The sequence below is a fragment of the Vulpes vulpes genome, chromosome 15, assembly GCF_048418805.1.
Source record: "Vulpes vulpes isolate BD-2025 chromosome 15, VulVul3, whole genome shotgun sequence".
Taxonomy (NCBI): Eukaryota; Metazoa; Chordata; class Mammalia; order Carnivora; family Canidae; genus Vulpes; species Vulpes vulpes.
The window spans coordinates 49,649,184-49,662,578 of NC_132794.1; positions in this window are offsets into that span (position 1 = coordinate 49,649,184).

Below are 13,395 nucleotides of genomic sequence, written 5' to 3' on the forward strand. Positions count from 1 at the left end.
CAAATTTATAATTTTAGAGTTTTGTAGGTCAGAAATCCAAAATGGGTCTCACTGGGCTTGAGTCAAGGTGTCAGCAGGCCTAGGTTCCTTTTCTGAGGCTCAAGGGAAGAATCAGATCACTTGTTTTCTTTCAGGTTCTAAAGGCTGGCCATATTCCTTGGCTCTTGACCCTATTTCTCTGACTTTAAGATCAGTGGCACCAGTCGGCAAAGTCCTCATGGCACATCCCTTTGACCTGCTTTTCTTTTCTCTTCTCCTTTTTTTTTTTTTTTAAGATGTATTTATTTATTCATTCAGAGAGAGCGAAGAGAGAGGCAGAGACACAGGCAGAGGGAGAAGCAGGCTCCCTGCAGGAAGCCCCATGTGGGACTCAATCCTGGGTCTCCAGGATCACACCCCGGGCTGCAGGCGGCGCTAAACCGCTGTGCCACTGGGGCTGCCCTGACCTGCTTTTCTATCTTCCTCTTCCACTTTTAAGGACTCAGGTGATTAGACTGGGCCCACCTGGATAATCAGGATAATCTCCCCATCTCAAGGTCCATATCCTTAACCACATCTACAAAGACCCTTTTGCCATGTAAGGTAACATATTTGTGCATTCCGGAGAGTCCATGGACAGCTTGTGGAGGAAAGGGAACATCATTCTGCCTAACACAGGTTAAGAAAAACTTCCTGGAAAAAAAATAACACTTGAGTTCACTCTCAAATTTTCTTGCAACTTTTACTTTATGCTCATTATATTATTCATTGACACATTCTTGCTATTGTCATTTCTGCATCAATCATTTAATTTTACCTTAGAAGTTCAGGATTCCTTCAAGAATTGGCTGTAAACCCTTATGTTTTTTTTTTCATATCTTCTAAGAATTATGACCAAAACCTTAAAAAATTCAAACCAGCCTCATTTTGATACTCCTCTAGTTGTTGCTTTGACTTTGTGCCACAGTATACATTAGACAGTAACTGTGTTGCTCTTTACCAAATCATAAAGCCCTACTCAGCAGGAGTAAACTTGTTAATCTTTTTTTTTTTTTTTTTTTTTTTAGATTTTATTTATTTATCCATGAGAGAGAAAGAGAGGCAGGGAGAAGCAGGTTCCTACAGGGAGCCTCATGCGGGACTCCATCCCCAGACCAGAATCATGCCCTGAGCCAAAGGCAGACACCCAACCGCCCAACCGTAAGCCACCCACAGGGTCTCAAATTTGTTAATCCTAACCCAGGGCCTAGCCCAGAGTCATGCACACACAATGCGGAAAAAATGACAAGAATCCAGGAATAAACAGATTTACCTTTAAACTACTGTATACCAACCCCCCGCCAAGTGTGAAGCCCACTGTAGACCATAAAACTGAGATTCAAACAATACTAGCTCAACAAATAGTTTTAGCTTCTCTCTCTCTTTTTGTCATTTGAATCCTGCCCCTAATTAGAACCAATGTCTTTCATGGATTAAATCCACAAGGAAGAGCACACAGAGCAGAAAGGTAAGAGAGCAAGACTGGAACCTGGAAAAAAAGCCAACATTTAAAAGGAAGATAGTGGGACAAGATCCAGGAGAGGCCACTGGGTGGGGCAATTTGACCTGCCTCAGTCTGTGGCTCAGGTTTCCACATCCCTGGCGGCACTATTTACATTTGCTGTAAGACTCCTCTTGAAAGGATCTTACTTGGGATCAAGCCTGCGGGCTCAATGGTTGAGCGTCCGCCTCAGCTCAGGTAGTGATCCCCAGGTCCTGGGATTGAGTCCTACATTGGGCTCCCCACAGGGAGCCTGCTTCTTCCTCTGCCTATGTCTCTGCTTCTCTCTCTGTGTCTCTCATGAATAAATAAATAAATAAATAAATAAATAAATAAATAAATAATTTTAAAATAAAAAAAAGGGCAGCCCTGGTGGCGCAGAGGTTTAGAGCCTCCTGCAGCCCAGGGCGTGATTCTGGAGACCCGGATGGAGTCATGTCAGGCTCCCTGCATGGAGCCTGCTTATGTCTCCGCATTTCTCTCTCTCTCTGTTTGTCTCTCATGAATAAATAAAATCTTTAAGAAAAAAAAAAAAGAAAAAAAAGATCTTACAAAGGCTTATTCTCAGCTGTCTCTGCCCTATTCTCTCCTGATAAGAAAAATGTTCATCCACTCTGACTAAAAATGTCAGAAGGAGGATTTGGCAGACCCTCCTCCCTGCTCCCCACCCTGATTTTGTCATTTGGTGCATTTGTTTGTTTGATAGAAAGTATATTCACACACGGTTCAACATTTGAAAAGTACTAAAACAGTATATTGTGAAAAGTATGCCTCCTTCCAATACATGTCTCCCAGCCCTCAGTTCACCTACTCCAACTACTTGTTTCTTGTGTAGCTTTCTTTTATTTATTTATTTATTTATTTATTTATTTATTTATTTATTTATTTATTATTTGTGTGTGTGTGTGTAGCTTTCTTAGCCATATGCAAACACATACAGCGCTCAGTTCTTTTTCTTTATACAAATAGCAAGCAGCACTTCATGCACGGGTCTGCAACTTTCGTTTTTCATTAACATTTTCTTAGAGTTTCTTCAATATTAGTGCATAAAGATCTGCTTCATTCTTTTTGGAATTTGGAAATAAGATTTTTAAAGAATAGACTATTCTTTGGAATAATTTTAGATTTACAGAAAAATTAAGAAGGTAATACAGGGAATTCTCATGTATCCTCTCATTCAGTTTTCCCTATTTTTAATAAAGATTTTATTTATTTATTTATTTATTTATTTATTTATTTATTTATTTATAAAAATTTTAAGACTTTATTTATTCATTAGAGACACAGAGAGAGAGGCAGAGACAGAGGCAGAGGGAGAAGCAGGCTCCATGCGGGGAGCCCAATGCGGGACTGAATCCCCAGGCTCTAGGATCACGTCCTGAGCCAAAGGCAGACACTCAACCACTGAGCCACCCAGGAGTCCTGATTTTATTTATTTATTTATTTATTTATTTATTTATTTATTTATTTATTTGAGAGGAGAGAGGAAGAGAGAAAGAGTATGAACAGGATTGGGGGGGGGGAGGGGAAGATGGAGGGGAGAAGCAGACACCCCGCTGAGCAAGGTGCTGATTAGGGGCTTGATCCCAGGACCACCCCAGGACCCCAGGATCACGAACTGAGCTGAAGGCAGACACTTAACCCACTGAGCCACCCAGGCACTCCCCAGTTTTCCCTCTTATTAACATCTCACGTTTGTATGGCACATTTGTATAATTAATAAAATATTAATTCATTATTGTTAACTAAAGTTCATAGTTTATTCAGATTTCCTTAGTTTTTACCTAATTTTTTTTCTGCTCTAGGATCCCATCCAGGGTACCACATTATATTTGCATGTCCTTTCCTTAGCGTTTCCTTGGCTGTGATAGCCTTGGTTTTGATGATTTTGACAGTTTTGGGGAGTGGTGGTCAAGTATTTTGTAAGATACCCCTCTTTTGGAATTAGTCTGATGTTTTTCTCATTATTAAGGGTTGTAGGGAGGAAAGGCACATGAAGTGCCATTTTCACATCATATCCAAGATACCTACTATCAACATGATTTATCACTATTGATATTGACCTTGATCACCTGGCTGAGGCAGGATTTATCAATTTTCTCCTCTGTAAAGTTATTCTTTTTTCTTTCCTTTCATACTGTATTCTTTGGTAGGAAGTCACTATCCACAGTTCATTCTTATTAAGGAGTAGAGATGAAATGGGAAATTTTAAGTACCTGTAAAAGTTATTCTTACAAATTGGCTAAAAGTCAGAGCATAGCTGGTTGCAAAGGTGGGGAAGAAAACACTCCCCCAAAATAATCTGGAGCCATGTTTTAGAGGCTCTTGAGTTTCATGAGCCACTGAAGAAGATCTTTGGGCTGCTACTGAAGAGCCACTGTATCAGCTAGAGATACTACCAGATCTGTGCCTAGGAAGATTAAATTTGTGATATGCAGAATTAATTCAAGAAAGTAAAGAACTAGACAAAGAAGACCAGCAAAGAGGCCGTTGCAAATGTTCTGGCAAGGATGTAAGAAGGGCCTGAAATGAGGAGGTGATAATACAGAGCAGAGAATAATCAGAAGAAACAATTGATGAGACCTGGCAAGTTTGCCAAGCAATTTACTGTGGAAGGAAGAATCAAAGATAATTTAGATGTCAAAACTGCATGACTCGGAGAATAGTGGTACCTTTATCAGAAATAAAGAAACAGGAAGGAGAACTAGTTTGGGGCCGAGAATGAGTTTGATTTTAGACTCAGCTCAAAGGTCCAGCAGCACTACCAAGTAAAGAAGTTGAAAATGCAGCCCTGAGGTCAGGAATGGACACATAAATTTGAAACATTTTCTCCTAGTGATGAAATCATAGCTCTACTAAGGTGATGAGATGAGGGAAGGGTCAGCGTAAAAGAAAGGAAGACCAAAAGTAAAGGAGGGAATAGTAGAAGGAGGCAGTCCTAGGGCTATTAAGGCCTTGAGTGATGTCACAGATCAGTGAGTTCTCCAAAAGCCATCTGCTCTCCCCTTTTTGCATAATTCATTCAAATATTTTGTTTTTGTCACCTTTCTTACTTAGGTCTTTTGTTGTTGCTTTCTAAATTGGTGTGATCTTATCATTTTACTATCAGCCAGAGTTTACTTCTTTCAGTTCACCTACATAGCTTCCCCAAGGGTCACAGCAACTATGACTTTAATCAGTTAATCAGTTCTGGAAGTTGTCATAAACAACTTGTGACCTGCCTTGATAGGGGCACGTTTACAAGAAAAGAAGTTTTAGTAACTGATCTTGCATTTTCACTTCATATTTTACATTGAACCCAATAGTTTTGTTTCAAGTTCTTTTTAACAGTTTGATAACATTGGTTAAAATGTTCTTTTCAGTGGCTTCTAAAGACGAATTTTCCCTAAAGAAAATGTCTACCCTCAGAATGGCTTGAAATATGTGCACATTTTTATTGATTGGTTTACTGAAATCACACTTGATGTGGACTAAGTGGAGCCAGACGTATTTTATTTTTTAAAAATCAATTCTTCTCCTTTTCAATTGCCACTTTCCTAGATTAGGTCACCACTTCTTATCTATATTACTTCAAGAGGCTTTTAACTGGCCTTCCCTGGTGTCTTTATTTTTTCTACATTATAGCCAGAGAGCTTTTGCTAAATGCAAATTTAACCACATTATTCATCTATGAAAAAATACTAGTGATTCCTCATTGCCCTTATCATCATTCCTCATTTGCCCTTACAAAACCCTTCATGATCATTTCCACTCTTGCTATTAAGCCACCACACTCTATATACTCCAGCCCATCCAGGAAGAGAAGAAAAGAAACAATGTATAAATTCTGGAAGGGAAGAGAAAAATATTTATCATCTACATAGTAAATCTCAAAAGCATCTAAAAAAAGTATTAAAATTAATGAGACAGTGAATACCATTACATCACCAGAATGGCTTGAAAAGACAATTGAAAAGACAGACAATGCCAAGTGTTGACAAGACTACGGAGCAAGAGGAATTGGGAAAATATTTGCCAATTTCTTTAAAAGAAATTTACACACACACACATATATCTTTCATTATGTATCTCATTATATATATAGATAGATATAATATCTATATTTATATATATGGGCTCTATGTTCAGATTTTCTATTTCTTCCTGTTTCAGTTTTGGTAGTTTATACGTCTCTAGGAATGCATCCATTTCTTCCAGATTGCCTAATTGGTTGGCATATAGTTGCGCATAATATGTTGTTATAATTGTTTGTATTTCTTCATTCATGATTTTATTTATTTGGGTCATTTCTCTTCTGTTTTTGATAAGTCTGGCCAGGAGTTGATCACTCTTACTAATTCTTCCAAAGAACCAGCTCTTAGTTTCATTGATCTGTTCTATATTCTTTTGGTTTTTTATTTCATTGGTTTCTGCCAAATCTCTATTTAATTTCTCTTCTCCTGCTGGGTTTAAGTTTTATTTCCTGTTTTTCTCCAGCTCCTTTAGGTGTAAGGTTAGGTTGTATATATGAGAACTTTCTTGTTTCTTGAGAAAGGCTTGCATTGCTATGTACTTCCCTCTTAGGACTGCCTTTGCTGCATTCCCAAGGTTTTGAACAGTTGTGCTTTCATTTTCATTTGTTTCCATCAATTTTAAAAATTCTCCTTTAATTTCCTGGTTGATCCCTTCATTTTTTAATAGGATGCTTTTTAGCCTCCGTGTATTTGGGTTCTTTCCAAATTTCCTTCTGTGGTGGAGTTCTAGTTTTAAAGCAGTGTGGTCTGAAAATATTCAGGGAATGATCCCAGTCTTTAGGTACCAGTTGAGACCTGATTTGTGACCCCGTATGTGATCTATTCTGAGGAATGATCCATGTGCACTTGAGAAGAACATGTATTCTATTGCTTTAGGATGAAATGTTCTGAATATATCTGTGAAGTCCATCTGGTCCAGTATGTCATTCAAAGCCCTTATTTCCTTCTTGATCTACTTAGATGATCTGTCCATTACAGTGAGCTGGGTGCTAAAGTCCCCTACTATTATTGTATTATTACTGATATGTTTCTTTAATTTTTTTATTAATTGGCTTATATAACTGGCTACTTCCATGTTAGGGGCATAAATATTTACAATTGTTAGATCTTCATATTAGATAGACCCTTTAATTATGATATAGTGTTCTTCTTCATCTTTTATTACAATCTTTGGTTTATTTATTTATTTATTGATTTTTATTATTATTTTTTTTTCCCATCTTTGGTTTAAAACCTAAATTGTCTGATATAAGAATCACCACCAGCTTGGGTCTTTTGGACTGCATATAATGAAAGACTAGCAAGCAAGAAGAGTCACCATCTTGGCAGGGGGAATTGGCACTGATCAGCAGGAAAGTATAGGGGCTGCGCTGGATAAAAAGAGGACTACTTGTGGAATTCAGATAATCTGCTTGGGCACTTCTTGGTACTCCCTTGTCCGCTGTAATTGGATGGATTAGTGCAGCAACTTAAACCTTTTGTGCTCCCAAATCTGTCTTAGTGTCACTCACTGCAGGACCCAACTAACACACTATGTTGTTTGAGTCTGCTATATCCTTATGAATTTTTTTGTCCACTTTATCTTTTAATTTTTTGTCTACTTTTTTTTTGTCTGCTTTATCCTAGGTTTGGGAGATATTTGTTAAAGTCTCTTTATTAATGTGTCTATCCTTTTTTTTTTTTTTTAACTTTATAAAAGTTGCTGCTCTTCTACAAAGTGTCCTCAGCTTATATGGTTCCTATGTGCAAACTTTTCAGTTATTGTGTTTTAATTAAATTAACACTAGTCTCTCAACAACATGGTTCAAATTTCATTTATGATGGTATGTTAATTGTAATTGCATCAAGTGTGAACTTTGCAGCTAGTTCTTCATTTCACAAACCACTAAATAACCACACTTGTCATGATCAGTGACCAATTATGTCACTTTTTTCAAAGTCTATTGGTGATTAGCATTGCACATCTGTTACTCAGTGCAGGGACAGAGAGCAAAGCATGTAGTTGTGTTGTCTCCTTGTCTCCCAGTGATAAGCCCATGCAACATTTTACAAAAATTGATCATTGCAAGAGGGAATTGGCCAATGAGAAAATAAAAGCGCAATAAAGACACTAGAGTGATAATGCTGGAAGTGAAATTTGGGTCAAATATAAATGTCATAGAAGTTATACAGGAATTATAGAAGAAATAGTGAACTGTGGGATTGTTGGAAACTGCTGCTGCTTGACACTCTAGCTATGCAGTTTGGAATTATAGAAGAAATAGTGAACTGTGGGATTGTTGGAAACTGCTGCTGCTTGACACTCTAGCTATGCAGTCAGAGGAACTCAGTGAAGACAAGCTTATTGAAATAAATAAGCGGTTATGGCTAGCATCCCAGAAAAAAAAAAAGGGTTCCTGGCACAAAACTTAACATGAAAGGAACTCCTAGAAGTATTTCACAACACTGAAAACACAAAGGATTAAATGTTGGAGGTGAATTGAAACTTAGAATGACAATTTGCCAAGGCATAGAAAAGATGCTCACTCTGTATCGTAAATTATACAGACAAAAAGGCAAGCACTCGATGTTTTTCCTTGATAAGTTTTTTTTTTAATTTTTATTTATTTATGATAGTCACAGAGAGAGAAAGAGAGAGGCAGAGACATAGGCAGAGGGAGAGGGAGAAGCAGGCTCCATGCACTAGGAGCCCGATGTGGGATTCGATCCCAGGTCTCCAGGATCGCGCCCTGGGCCAAAGGCAGGCGCCAAACCGCTGCACCACCCAGGGATCCCCTCCTTGATAAGTTTTTAAAAGAAATAAAATATTTAATTTTTAATGACTCTAATGTTATAAATCAATAAATAAATGTTGGTTTTGGGATGCCTGGGTGGCTCAGCGGTTAAGCGTCTGCCTTCTGGCTCAGGGCATGATCCTGGAGTCCTGGGATCAAGTCCCACATCAGGCTCCCTGCATGGAGCCTGCTTCTCCCTCTGCCTATGTCTGTGCCTCTCTCTCTGTGTGTCTCTCATGAATAAATAAATAAAATCTTAAAAAAAAATGTTAGTGTCACTATTAAATAAATGCTAGTTTCACTATTTTTACTTCTTTATACACTTATAAGAGTTTGTTTCCATCAAAATTTGTAAAGATGGTGGAACAATCACAATCTTTCCCACTGATTATTAAGAATGTTTGTATGGTTTCAGTTTGCATTACCATGCAAAGTGAGGACTGCCTGTATTCGGTGCCAATTTCTCCACATCCTACTGACAACATGTTACTGTCTGTCCTGCTGATTAATAGCCATCCTAGTGGGTGTGAAGTGGTGTCTCATTGTGGTTTTGATTTGCATTTCCATAATGACTAATGATGTTGAGCATTTTGTCATGTACTTATTAGAAATTTGTGTATCTTCTTTGAAGAAATACCAAAATATTTTGCCCATTTAAAAATTATGTTTGGGGGATCCCCAGGTGGCTCAGAGGTTTTACCTGCTTTTGGCCCAGGGCGTGATCCTGGAGTCCCTGGATGGAGGCCCACGTTGGGCTCCCTGCATGGAGCCTGCTTCTCCCTCTGCCTGTCTGCCTCTCTCTCTCTCTCTGTCTCTCTGTGTCTTTCATGAATAAATAAATAAAAAATCTTAAAAAAAATAAAAAAATAAAATTATGTTTGTCTCTTTATTTTTCACCTGAATCTATTTGTTAGCTCATCTAATTTTTTTTTAAAGGGAATTGAGCCTATTTACATTTATAGATTGGTCTGCATTTTGTTATATTGTTTTACTATGTAGCCTATTTTCTTTTACTTTTTTTCCCTTTTGGTGTTGCATTATAGTTCTAGTCGTAAACTTTATACTAACATCTTTATGTAATATTTTAAGTACTCTTTCTTTAAAACCATCTGTTGCTTCCCTAACATATGAGCAATTTTGAAACTACTTACTGGTCCCTTCTTTCTCACTAGTGAGAAACTTTTATCCTAATGTCAATTTGCATAAAGTATTTTTTTTTTTGTCAGCTTCAAGTGGTATCTTTTTCCTTTTAGCTAATACCATTGATACAGTTAGCTTGTTTAACTTTGTACCTAATCATTACTTTCCTCCCATTTTTTTGTTAGTTGTATTAGTTTTACATTATCAGAGCATCTGATTTTACCTTTCCCACTCCCTCCTTAATCTCAATTTTCACAACATTCAACCCCTGGACTGCATGCCAAAGCTTCTATAACCATTTTGTGATTATCTGAAAATATGGTATTTTCTGCTAAATTCTGGCAAGTTCCTCAATCAAGGCTCATGGGAAAAATATTTCCTGAGTATTAACATACTTTTAACTATTGTGTGGATTTTATGCCTGGACAGTTTGATTGGATATAAAAACTCTTGAAGGGACGTCTGGGTGGTTCAGTGGTTGAGCATCTGCCTTTGGCTCAGGGCCTGATCCCAAATCCTGGGATCAAGTCCCACGTTGGTCTCCTTGCATGGAGCCTGCTTCTCCTCCCTCTGCCTGTGTCTCTGCCTCTCTCTCTCTATGTCTCTCATGAATAAATAAATAAAATCTTAAGAAAACGTTTAAAAAAAAAACTCTTGAAAATTCTTTTCTTTTTAAAGATTTATTTATTTAATTTTTGGAGAGAGAGAGAGAGTGGGGGTGGATCAGAGGGAGAGAATATCCAAGCAGATTCCACGCAGAGCATGGAGCCCCATGCAGGGCTCGATCTCACAACCCATGTGATCATGACCTGAATTGAAAACAGGACCCATACATTTAACTGACTGAGCCACCTAGGCACCCCTTGAAAAGCCTTGTATTGAATATCCTTAAAAAATGTTGCTTCTAAGAAGTCTAATGCCAATTTGACTTTATCTTACGAGTGACTTTTTTGCTTACATGTCCAAATCTTGCAAATGGTTTTGTCTCTCTTGCTCTTAAGATCTAACAGCTTTACTGGGATATGCCTTGGTGGAAAGTTGGTGGTATAATTCACTCCCAGTCCAAAGGCCTGAGATCCAGGGGCTCCGAAGTCTGAGAGCAAGAGAAGATAGACATCCTTGCCCAAAGAGAGGGAGGGAATCATTCTTCCTTTACCTTTTTGTTCCATTTGGATCCCCAGTGGATTGGATGAGGCCCAACCACAGATGTCTTTGTGGTGAGGACAGATCTTTCTGCTCAGTCTACTGAATCAAATTCTAATATTTACCAGAAACACCCTCACAGATACATCAGAAATTATGTTGTTCCAGCTATTCAGGCGTCCCTTAGGGCAGTCAAATTGATACATAAAATTAACCAGTATAGTTATATTCTTTTTTAAATGAGATGGATTTTGTGGACCATTAGGGGGAGGTGCTGGGCAAATTTTGTGGACCATTAGGGGCAGGTATGGGTCAAGAAAACATTCTTAGCTTCACAGCTCAGAGTATCTCCTCTATTTTTTTTTAAAGATTTTATTTATTTATTCATGAGACATGCACGCACACACACACAGAAGCAGAGACACAGGCAGAGAGGGAGAGGCAGGCTCCGCGGACTCAATACCAAGACCCCGGGATCACGACCTGAGCCAAAGGCAAACACTCAACCACTAAGCCATTCAGGCGCCCTATCTCCTCTATTTTTATTTTTTAAATTTTTATTTATTTATGATAGTCGTACAGAGAGAGAGAGAGAGAGAGAGAGAGGCAGAGACACAGGCAGAGGGAGAAGCAGGCTCCATGCACCGGGAGCCCGACGTGGGATTCAATCCCGGGTCTCCAGGATCGCACCCTGGGCCAAAGGCAGGCGCCAAACCGCTGTGCCACCCAGGGATCCCCTATCTCCTCTATTTTTAATGTCAAGTACTCAGTACTCTCTTGTACTTACATCTTTAAATACAGCATTTTGCTAATATATTACTTTTTTCTCCAAATTTTTATTTAAATTCTAGTTAGTTAACATATAGTATAATATTGGTTTCAGAATTTAGCGACTGATCACTTACACAGAACACCCAGGGCTCATCATAACAATTGCCCCATCACCCATCTAGCCCATCACTCACCCACCTCTCTCCATCAACCTTCAGTTTGTTCTCTATCCATTCTGGATCATAGGGTAGTCCTATTTTTAACTTTTGAGGAACCTCCATGCGTCTTCCAGAGGTGGTTGCACCAGCTTGCATTCCCATCAACAGTGTAAGAGGTTCACTTTCTCTCCATCCTTGCCAACATCTGTTATTTCCTGTGTTAATTTTAGCCATTCTGACAGGTGTGACGTGGCCTCTCGTTGTGATTTTGATTTGTATTTCCCTGATGCCGAGTGATGTTGAGCATTTTTTTCATGTGTCTGTTGGGTATTTGTATGTCTTCTTTGGAGACATGTCTCTGCCCATTTCTGGATTGGATTATTTGTTCTTTGGGTGCTGATTTTGTTAAGTTCTTTATAGATTTTTAGATACTAGCCCTTTATCTGATGTGTCATTTGCAAATATCTTTTCCCATTCTGTAAGCTGCCTTTTAGTATTTACTTTTTTAAAGATTTTATTTATTTATTCATAAAGAGACACACAGAGAGAGGCAGAGACAGGGGGAGAAGCAGGCTTCCTGCAGGGTGCCTAATGTGGGACTCGATCCTGGAACCCTGGGATGACACTTGGAGCTGAAGGCAGATGCATCCCTGCTTTTTACTTTTATTGCTTGTTTCTTTTGCTGTGCAGAAACTTTTTTTTTTTTTTAAGATTTATTTATTCATGAGAGATAGAGAGATAGGGAGAGGCACAGGCATAGGCAGAGGGAGAAGCAGGCTCCATGTAGGGAGCCTGACGTGGGACTGGATCCCGGGTCTCCAGGATCAGGCCCTGGGCTGAAGGTGGCGCTAAACCGCTGAGCCACCTGGGCTGCCCTATGCAAAAGCTTTTTATCCAGATGAGGTTCCAATAGTTCATTTTTGTTTTTGTTGCTATACCTGATGTCCAAGAGGTTGCTGCCTGTGTTTTCCTCTAGGATTTTGAGGGATTCCTGTCTCACATTTAGGTCTTTCATCCATTCTGAATTTAATACTAGATTATGTATTACTCATGTATACAGTCTGAACTTTCTTACCCATAGTATTACTGCCATTCTGAATCTGGTTTCTGTTTTTAGCAGTTTTTCATAAGGTGAGGCTTTCTGTACTGAAGGCAGTATTTAATGGCTATTTATAAGAATGTAGAGGACTTAGACCGCCACATTTTCTCAAGATTGAGCAGTTTTTCACCCATGCTCAAAGCATGTGAGGACTTTGGTTAGCTCTGCTGGCAATTCTCAGTGCTGAGTGTCCAGGTTTTCTATTGAGTGGATTTCTTTCCACTTGGGGGTGGTTGGCAATTTCTCAGTTCTGCAACTCTTATTCAGTAACCCTTTTCACTTTCCACTACTTCCACTACACAGCCCTGCTGATCTTAGGGATTTGGATATATCTGCCCATACTTGGGAGTTCATGGAGATTCTGGGCTGCCTTGTTTTATTAAACTTTGGATTTTTTTCTTTTGTTATCCTGATTAGTGTACATGGTTTTCAGGAAGAGTTTTGAAAAAATTCAGAAGCTGTACTGTTGATGTGATGATCATAGCACCTACCTCGGTATCTTTTTATTAATGGTGCCCTTTGTTGTACAAAAGCTTTAATTTTTTTTTAAAGTGAGAGAGGGAGAGAGAGAGAGCACACACATACACTCTTATGGATGGGGGAGGAGCAGAGAGTGAGGGAGGGAGAATCCTAAGCAGGCTCCACCCTCAGCATGGAGCCTCATGTGGCACTCTATTTCATGACCCAAGCTGCAATCAAGAGTCAGATGCTTAACCAAATGAGCCACCCAGGTGCCCCAGAGGTTTTAAAATTTTTTAAAATTTTTTATTTATTCATG